The 9,924-nt window shown below is 37.0% G+C and overlaps 1 long non-coding RNA gene across 8 annotated transcripts; it reads left to right on the top strand.

The window, feature by feature from the left end:
* Positions 1-1,084: 1,084 nt before the first annotated feature.
* Positions 1,085-5,094, top strand: LOC112138312. 8 transcript variants are annotated; one of them, XR_002917745.2, is made up of 7 exons: positions 1,085-1,618; positions 1,692-1,879; positions 1,964-2,129; positions 3,141-3,241; positions 4,472-4,527; positions 4,610-4,800; positions 4,893-5,094. It is a non-coding gene; the product is annotated as an uncharacterized LOC112138312 (long non-coding RNA). The 8 variants fall into 8 exon arrangements; XR_002917743.2 differs by having other exon boundaries at positions 3,548-4,527; XR_002917747.2 differs by lacking the exon at positions 3,141-3,241.
* Positions 5,095-9,924: the final 4,830 nt, after the last annotated feature.

Below are 9,924 nucleotides of genomic sequence, written 5' to 3'. Positions count from 1 at the left end.
GAGTAGAGGGAGCTCATACTTTTTACAGTGTATGGTCTGGGATTCTACAGTCTATGATGTAAAATAATAACTGTCTTGACACAGTGGCGCGACATCAACTTAGTTTGTAGACGCTAAGGTGCTCAAATGTAATGGTACAGAATGATAAGCATAAAAAAAATAATTTTAAGAATGATAAGCTTTTAGTAATATGAAATGTTTACCTGTATGCTCACGGCTTGCTGAATGAAATGTTGGGGTGGAAGGTCCAGGTGCAGCTATGACTGACTGGAGATCTCTCAGACTCTGTACCAAATCAGACATGGTTTCTGGGGTGATGAGGTGCTCAATCCTTCGTAAATTTACCAGTGACAAATTAATGGCATTTATTTGATTTCTGCTTATTGAACCGTGTTCATAAGCACGACGAATAACAACGCATCTTCTTCTAATACGTTCAAGGACACTATCTGCCATGGCTATGTTGAAAATATTCTCACTGTATTCCTTTTTTTTGTTTGTTTTTCGTTCGCATACCGATTGTTTCCGCAATTTAACCACTTTGCGCATGGGCAAAAATGACGACACTTCCAGTTTCACAGCTCAACCCGCATGCACGAGCTACAAGGCACTTCCGCTCTTCGCCCCAAACAGTGGCTGTGTCTAAATTCAGGTTCTCCATCCTCCCGAGGCCGTGGCCTTCGTGATCTCCGATGTCCGGGTCCTTCGTTAGCGGGTATACCGGATGTTAAGTGCAGTGAATTTGGACGGTCTAGCCTTGTTTTTTTTTTATAACTTTATTTAACAAACAAACAACGAAAGCTGTTTTAACTTTGCTAGCTAGTTTCCTGTAGCCTGGCCACCGTGAGTTGAACGTGTTGTGAATCATTTAGCTCGAAATGATTCTGATTTTTTTTTTTTTTATTTAACTTTTACTTTTGGAGGAGTTGGAGCAGATCCATCGCCGCCACCGGCACTTGTTGGTATTTTTCCGGCGGAGACAAAACAATCGCAGGTACGTACAAACGCTTAAAAAACATCTACGAGCTCTTTTACATATTAGCTTTAGCTAGTTTAATTGAAATATTTATTTAGCAACCAAATACTGAATTTGTGGGTTTGTGGATTATTCAAGTTTTGTTAATTTCACAAGTTATTGCAGTAAATGTAACTTAGTACAAGTACACTTTTCTGAGAATAAAAAAACATGTACCAAATAACTACAATGGGTTCTTATTTGATTAATCAAACTACAATAGTGTTAAATGTTAATTTTATCTTCAGACTTTTGTTTCAGAAATTATTTTTTTTTGTATTTATTTGAAAATTTGATTTGAAATCAGTAAAAGTAGTATTTGTAATGATGTTTTATAGTTTAATAAAAAAATACTTAAAACCACATATTTATTAATATAAATGTATTTCTTGTGTATTTCATTTTAACTAGACTAGACGCCTGTAATGCAGAATCAACCAGTCTCTCAATCCAGGAGCTGTTTGTCCAACAGTGAAGATCCAAGACCAGACTTCAGAGTGAACAGGAACTCTCCTGCAGTCTTCCTGAACCTCCTTGATCAGGATCGGTGACATTGGCATCCTCCTGCAGGTGCTGGAGCTGCATCACACCTCTGTACCTCATGTAAGTGAACACACTGCAGTTTTTCAGTATTATTTGAAATATATTTATATAAATTTAAGCATATATATTGCAGGTTGTCACAGCGTGTGCCATCCTCCACAACATCTGCCTCTGTGTTGACGACAACGAGGCCCCAGAGGAAGATGTGGAGGTGATGAGGAGGACGCTGGTTTGGAGATCACAGTGATGCTCTCTGGCAGGACCAACTACCGGCTGAGGTTTCTGCCCTGGGGGAGGTACCACCTTGATTACTGGTAACAGGTAATTAAATAATCAAGAGATTTTTTTTTTCCAAAGCCTGTAAATTCATTATCTCATATTTATGGATCATTTTTTGTCAAGCAGCATCCGTCCACAGCCAGCCCTGTAAACCCTGAAGATAGATGATACAGTCTACAGTGAAGATGATCCTGAAACTCTCTGCAGACCACCTTGCAAGATGTTCAATCACCACTCAGAAAGTTCCAGCCCGGGTCTCAGTCGAAGCCCCCCATCCATGTCAACTATCTTTGTAAGTAGTTGGAAATAAAACTTACAATTAATCCATGACAAACCCGGCCTCGGGAGGTCGCAGCACCTGAATTTGGACACAGCCAAAACTCAGTGATCACTAAAAATTCCCAAGTACAATACTGCATGATCTTTTTTTCTCTATTTTGGACGAATGAAAATCTCATTGATATGTGATAGAATGACAGACACGGTTTAAAGTTGTTCCTTCAGTTTGATCGTTTTGATTTTTCATTTGTTGGAAACAGGAAAAGATGAGAAGTGAGTGCATTTTTTTAAACAACAGAGCATGAAAGAGAGGCCCTGGGTCTGCAAATCACTGATTAAAGCTATTGATTAATGTATTTAGACTGATCGAGGTAGAGCACATGTATTAACTAGGCTAGGCACATTTTTTATATATATATATATATATATATATATATTTTTTTTTTTTAATGCCGGCTTTGGTACAGAGAAGCAATGGTGTGAGACAGTTGCTAATGCTATAAGGCACGTTCTCTTATAACTGTTTATGGCCATTTAAGATAAATAAGTTAAGAAAATACAAGGTAGCTTTTAGAATGATGTCACAGCAGCAGGCGCGCATGGATAGGGATGCTTGATGTAAGTTAACTTTCTGAAGTGCTTTACTTTAAGAAATGTAAGGGATACATTTTAAATCAAACTTAATTATCAATACTATAACATTGTTCATATAACATTGTTCATCAATATTCAGACTAAAAATTAGATCTGCATTATTGGTGTAAAAGAACTCTGATTTACTTTATGATTTCACTATGACAAAAGTGTTTTTAACATGTACTTGTTTTTGGAAGCCATGGAAGCCATATTACAATAAAATTTGCAACAAGATTGTGTTTTTAGCATGTCTTATTTAAAACCTTTTTAAATTGAGAGCAGATGAAAAATGTGTTTTGATAAAGCTTGTTATTCTGTAAAATCTACAATGAATAACCCCAGTGAAATAGGTCAGATTTATTTATCTATCCTACAATTCAATTCCAAGGATGAAAGGACCAAGCAGAGGATCAAACAAGTATGTCAGCCAAAACCATGTTGACTGGGACATGGAACTCGCTGCTGTTGTGTATCAACACTACAAAGAAGGTATTCTTGCAATGACGTTTTGGATTTTGCACATGGTAATGCCTAGTACGATCCTTTTTCTAAGAATGTATTTTCTAAGAATGTATTTTCAAATATAAGTTTAAAAAAAAAAAATTGATGAATGTAAGAGAAAAAAATAAATGCAGACATTTTGTGATCAGAACTCCACCTGCCAGTCCCTATTTCCTGCTCTTCCATCGACATCTTCCAGCTGTGATGAACACTGGACCAATGAATTGAAGTTGAACATACTGAACAGAACAGCAGTATACAAGTAGTCTTTTCACACTGGTATTTTTCTCAAAGGCATGGACATAGATGCACCATCTGGACACAAGAAGCACTGATACTTCTCCAGGGAACTCTCCAGCCTGTCTTCTGAATTCCAAAGACTACTGCACCCAAACCTGCCTTTTCTTATTTGAATTTTTTTAATTTCACAGGACAACGTGAAGACAGAAGAAGTGAGGGCATTTTATCCTAACACTTTTTGTGTCAAATAAACTGTTGATAGATTTGATTGTTTGCTTTTTATTTGAAAATATCATGAGTAAAATAACCATTGGGACAGATAATGACATAGCATTATCGTATATGGGCTGAACAAAACTTAAGGTATAGCTGTTTGATTCTGCTCAGAATGATTATGAGGTTTTTTAAATTTTTTTATTTAAAGTTTTGATTTTGGGGGAGTTGAAGCAGATGCATCGCTGTCGCAGTAACTTGGTATTTTTCCCTAAATTACATTCAGGCACTGTGTCCAAAAGTCAGAAAAAAGGGTTCAAGCTCTTTTTTATATTAGTTTTAGTTAGTCTAATGGAAATATTAATTTAGAAACTGCATTACAGCTTGTAAAATATACAGATACTGCATTTGTGGATTTGTACATTATCCAAGAATTGTTTATTTCACAAGTTATTGAAGTATATGCAACTTAGTAGAAGTACCTGCCTTTTTCTGAGGATTAAAAAATATATATAAATTAAAACTAAATGGATTTATTTTATTAATCAGACTATAATAGTGTAAAGTGTTAATTTTATCTGACATTTCTTGCAGAATTTTATTTTTTATTTTAAGTTACTCTCAATTTAAATCAGTAAACGTAGTATTCAAGTATTTTGTTATTCCCATATTCACCTAAATATGATTTTTTATAGTTTAACAAAAATAATTAAAATCACATATTGTTTAATAAAAATGTGTTTCTTGTTTTTTCTTTTTAACCAGACATCTGCTTTCCTCCTTGACCAGGATCGGTGATATGTGTCCTGCAAGTGCTGAAGGTGCATCACACTTTTTGGACCTCATGCCGTTCAATATTTTTGCAATATATTTAGATACATTTATTTAATTTATACATTGCAGGTTGTCGCAGCTAGTGCAATCTTCCACAGCATCCGCTCCTGTGCTGATGACACCGTGGCCCCAGAAGACGATGATGGAGCTGGTTTGGAAGCCATCAGCGCTGCTCTCTGTCAGGACCAACTATCTGCTGAAGTTTCTGCCCTCGGGGAGTTACCACCTGACCATGATTACTGGTTACAAGTAGTCGAATAGTTAATAGATTTTTTTTAAGTTTTCTATTTACAAAAGTTTTAAAACTATATATACATTATCTCATGTTTATGACTCATTTTTCATCACGCAGCATCCGTCGGCAGCCAGTCCTGCAAACCCTGAAGATGGACGATGCTGTGGACAGAGAAGATCCATCCTGAAACTCTGCAGACCAGCCTGCAAGACGTTACACTCACCACCCAGAAAGTTCCAGCCCGGGTCTCAGTTGAAGCACATCATCCGTGTTGACCATCTTTGTAATAGTTGTAAATAAAAGTGTTGCAATGAATTCATGACGATTACTGTTTCAGATTTATAACTTTTATTTAAATTTACAAAAAAACATTTTTTAATATAGCAAATATTAACTTAATTTATTTCCAATCTAAGGATTTTAATGGCATTTTTTCTGGCAGAAGAAAAGGTCAGTCAAAGGTTTCCCCTCCTCTCTGCCTCATGTCCTCCCAGATTAGTTCTAGAAGCTTCTTCTTTTCCTTTGTTCCCTCTTTTTCTTCCAGCTGGTGGATCACTCCTTCCTTCTCCTCTTTCACCCATTGCTGCACCTGACAGTAAAGTTTCCTCATGGATAGAGGGCCTTATCCAGCAGATCAATTTTCTCCAGTATCGTCCTGAAAACACCAAACAAAGAGGGAGAGATGACAAGAATGTTTCACATTAAAACACAAGACACTAAACTCCACTGCAGGATCACCAACTCTGTTCTTGAGCTTCTGCCCTGCTTGTTCAGCAGCTGACCCTGTTTCAGTCACTTCTGTTCACCTGGATCAGGTAAATTCAGTCAATCAGAAACGGAACTCATCCAATCCATCTGATCAGGAATTACCGAAGCAGGATTATCTGCTAAACAAGCAGGGCAGTGCAGCTCACGGTTGGTGATGCCCGCTCTTTTATAATTAAGATGTGTATAAACGTAGGAAATAATTAAATAAATAAACGCCTGGTATACCTCCATGCTAGAGCTGCCGAACATTTGGCGCCGGTGAAAAAGATGGTAATCCCCCCCCCTGAGCTGTATAAACGGTGCCCTCTGTTCTATGTTCCCTTAAAGGATATAAAATTACGTTTTTAAACATTTTCGTGTTCATTACGAAAGAAAAAAGCGAACGACCGGAGAACAACAGCGGTGTCCAGCATACGAGCCGAAACCGCAACATAAGTACTTTTACTGTAACATTTCAGATTAAAATGACGTTAAAATGTTTTATCTTTATCATCAAACCCATAAACTTATCGGATTACATGTTTTTACTTACATTTAAAAGGGAAATTTTCGCCGATGTTCTCTCGCATCAAAATCCGCCATTGCAGTTAAAAAAAAAGTCTCCAGGCTTGAGTGGGTTGGAGCTTCTCTGCAGAGCCAATAGGAGGAGTTTTTCCGGATGACATCACTGCTCCACATTAGCATATGGAATCACTAGTTGACTAGTTTGCAGTAAGTTCTTCACTAGTTCACTAGTGACATTTATAAGAAGTCACTAGTGAACTAGTAAGAAAATATTGCGCTCACTAGTGAACTAGTGACATTTTTAGCCGTCACTAGTGAACTAGTGACATTTTTAGCCGTCACTAGTTCACTAGTAAGACTTAAATACGTCGCACTAGTCAACTAGTTCACATTTTGCATGTCACTAGTTAACTAGTTCAATATTTTGGTCGCACTAGTTAACTAGTGAGCTTTACAGGAGCCTTACTAGTGAACTTGTAGGACATTTTACATGTAACTAGTTCACTAGTGGCCTTCTGAGAGTGTCACTAGTTAACTAGTAAGCAAAAATATGGTCCACTAGTGAACTAGTGCACATTTTTAGGCATTACTAGTTAACTAGTAAGCCAAAACATGTTCCACTAGTGAACTAGTTGCACTTTTGGCATTACTAGTGGGCTTAAAACAGCCTGATATCAAGGATATCTATTTTATACTGGATTGGCTTGCCATAGGATCTAGCTGTATGTTCCTGTACTGACGTCGCACGACCTATGACCTACTTATCGGTGGTTGCAGAAAATCTGAGCGACCGCGCTATCTTTGAACGCTTGAAGAGAGTGCACGGGGCCGCGGGTGACAAAATAAATATACGGGGGTTCATTTGTGACATAAATACTAATGTTTTATTGCAGTTTAAGAAAAATCACGATTTTGACCGCACGAGGCCTTTAAATGATCCACAACAGCAGTGATTTTTATCTGTTTTATGTTGTTTTACTGCTGAACCAGAAGATTGACGAAAAAAAGTTTAAAATGATAAACATTTCTTTTTATCTGAATTTTTGTGGGTTTTTTTCAGTTTTGTTCATTTTGATCTCCTGTTCTAAATAAAGGTATAAATGATGATTAATTACAAATAATTTCAATTTTCATCTATTCAGTAAATAGACATACACATAGCAATAAACATTATAATAAAAAAAAAGAATCGTGGTTCGATTTGTGAATCGTTGAGCTTGATTCGTGAATCAAATCAGATCGGCACCTAAGCAATGATCCACAGCCCTAATATTACCTTTGAAACACTAAAAGACATTATTCAGGGATATCAAACCAGCAGTAAAAAGTGTTGAACCTGGCCCTCATACAGGCGCTCAAAATCCATCAGCAAAAGAATAAGTTTGAAAAAGGGAAAACTTCTGGCACTTGCAGACCGCAGCTCATCCATCTTTCTCTTGACTAAAGAGATCTTTAGTCACGTGGTTTTGTTTCTAAGTTTGATCACGCGGAGGAGGCTGTGGGAAGTCGGCTCAACGATGATGTCGTGAAATGGGCGGGACCGACAGGGAGCAAAAGGTTGAGACTCAGAAATCGAGTCGTTTTACTTTCGGGTATTAAAATGGGCCACAAAATGACTCATATTTCATTAAAAAATTGTTTTTTAGTCTTCCCAATGTAATATATGATCATATAAATGGATATAGTTTACTCTGAAAGGCTGACGAAAATCATGGTATGGCCCCTTTAAGGTAACATTAGCTGGCTATCAATGTGCTCCTAAATTGACTACTTTGCTCAAGTGAGACAGAAAATGAGAGCTTTTCCATTAAATTTCTGAGCCATTAAAAATCAAGGATTCTGAAAAAAATTCAGAAAGAAAATTCAACGGTTTAAATAATTCAGAATTGATGGAACAGAAAAACTTCCATATGTCTGCATTCAAAATTTTGGCACATATGCCGACCAACCTGAATTTCCATTTTTTTTTCTTTTTTGCAGTATGTGGCAGTGTAAAGCGTGTTCCAGATCAACAAGTAGGAACAAACTTCTTTCTCATTACGAACATGTACACTTTGAACGCACCACCAGATTTCCCAGCACATATCTTAGCTGCCCATGCTCATTCAAAACATGGAATGCTTTAATTATTCATCAGAGTAGGGTTCATTCAACTCTCACAGCTCAAAGATCAACTGAACAAACAATTTTCTCCTGTCACATATGCAGTTGTAAAGCTCTATCAATAGAACAAGATTTTTTCTGTCATATTAACACACACCGTTTTTTAGATTGTCCATTTTAGAGTAATATTTATGGTATTTTTAAAAGTCACAAAAACCATAAACATGCATCCCATACCTATGTTGACCTGAAGCCAGGTATTGTCAGAACCACAAGCCGAGTTTCTCAAACAGATGTACAATCTTCTGATCAAGAAAATGATTATGATGATGATGAAGAGGTTTCTTCTATATCCTCATCATCAAACATAAACATGCAGTTTAGTGAACTCTAAGGTTTAATAGAACAAAAACTTGGAGCACCTCTATTAAAATTAGAATATTTAGCAGATGTCCCTGGAACAGCCATTGATGAGTTTTTACAAGAACTACACCACCTACTCAGCTCTTCCACTGCTACAATATTTAAAAGTTTAGTCGATGACATTCTAAAGAGCAACAACATCCAAGTTGATGAATCCATTTTAGGAGATATTGCTACAGCAGTTTGTTCCGCTACTCCTGTTCAAAGGTCTCTTCAAAAGTACTTCATATATACACAGACGTTTTTATAACCAAAAATTTGGAGTAGTTGAACCTGTTACGCATGTTTTGAATGCAAAATTGAAGCACACATTTCAGTATGTGCCAATTTTGATGTCTCTTCAGCACATTTTGAGGAGCCAGTCTATAGTTGAGAAGCTTGTAAAAAAATCACAGAGGAGCACTGCACACACAACCTGATGAATTTCATGAGTACAAGACCCCCCAAGATGGTACTCTTTATCAAAAGAACAGCTTTTTAAATAACAATGAGCTAAGGATATTTCTAAGCCTGTATGTTGACGACTTCGAGACATGTAACCCACTTGGCACCTCCAAGAGGAAGCACAAGCTGTGTGCAGTATATTGGATCTTAAATAACTTACCACCAGGCTCCCACTCATCATTATCAACAATCTACTTGGCACTACTTGCTAAAGCTGATCATATCAAAAACTATGGCTATGCAAAGGAATTCAAGCCTCTCTTACAAGATCTCAAAATCTTAGAGGATCAGGGTGTATACATCCCATTGTTGGGAAAATCTTTGAAAGGTACTGTTAACTCTGTGGTAGCAGACAACCTGGGAGCCCACAGCTTAGCTGAATTTCAGGAAAGTTTTTCTGGGGACTACTATTGCCGACAGTGCACAGCAAAAAGTTGTGATGTTCAACACCATTGTGTTTCATCAGATGCATTTGGCCCAAGACCTAAGGAGCTGCATGCATATCATGTAAAGTCCGCAAAGAAACACACAAGAGTGTATTCGGGGTAAAAAGAGGATGCACCTCATCAGAATGTTTGAGTTTTTTTCATATGATTGGTGGCTACTAGGGCTGGGAATCACTGGGTACCTCACGATACGATACGCGATACATGGCTCACGATATCGATAATATCGCGATACTGCAATAATTGGTAAAAATCCTCTCTAATAACTACCATTATATAGAACATGTTTTTGGGGGGAAATATATCCCCATTTATCTTTTTTTTACCTTAAACACAATCATAATAAACAACTTTTCTTATTTTGTGCAACAAATTAGACACTTTTGTGCAACATTGTTGAAATCAGTAAAACTATGTCTTTGACAAACATTGACAACAACTGAATTGGAATTATCTGTCAG

The sequence above is a fragment of the Oryzias melastigma genome, unplaced genomic scaffold (genome assembly GCF_002922805.2).
Source record: "Oryzias melastigma strain HK-1 unplaced genomic scaffold, ASM292280v2 sc00300, whole genome shotgun sequence".
NCBI lineage: Eukaryota > Metazoa > Chordata > Actinopteri > Beloniformes > Adrianichthyidae > Oryzias > Oryzias melastigma.
Note: the sequence above shows the minus strand (reverse complement) of the source record. Positions and strands in the feature narration are given on the sequence as shown.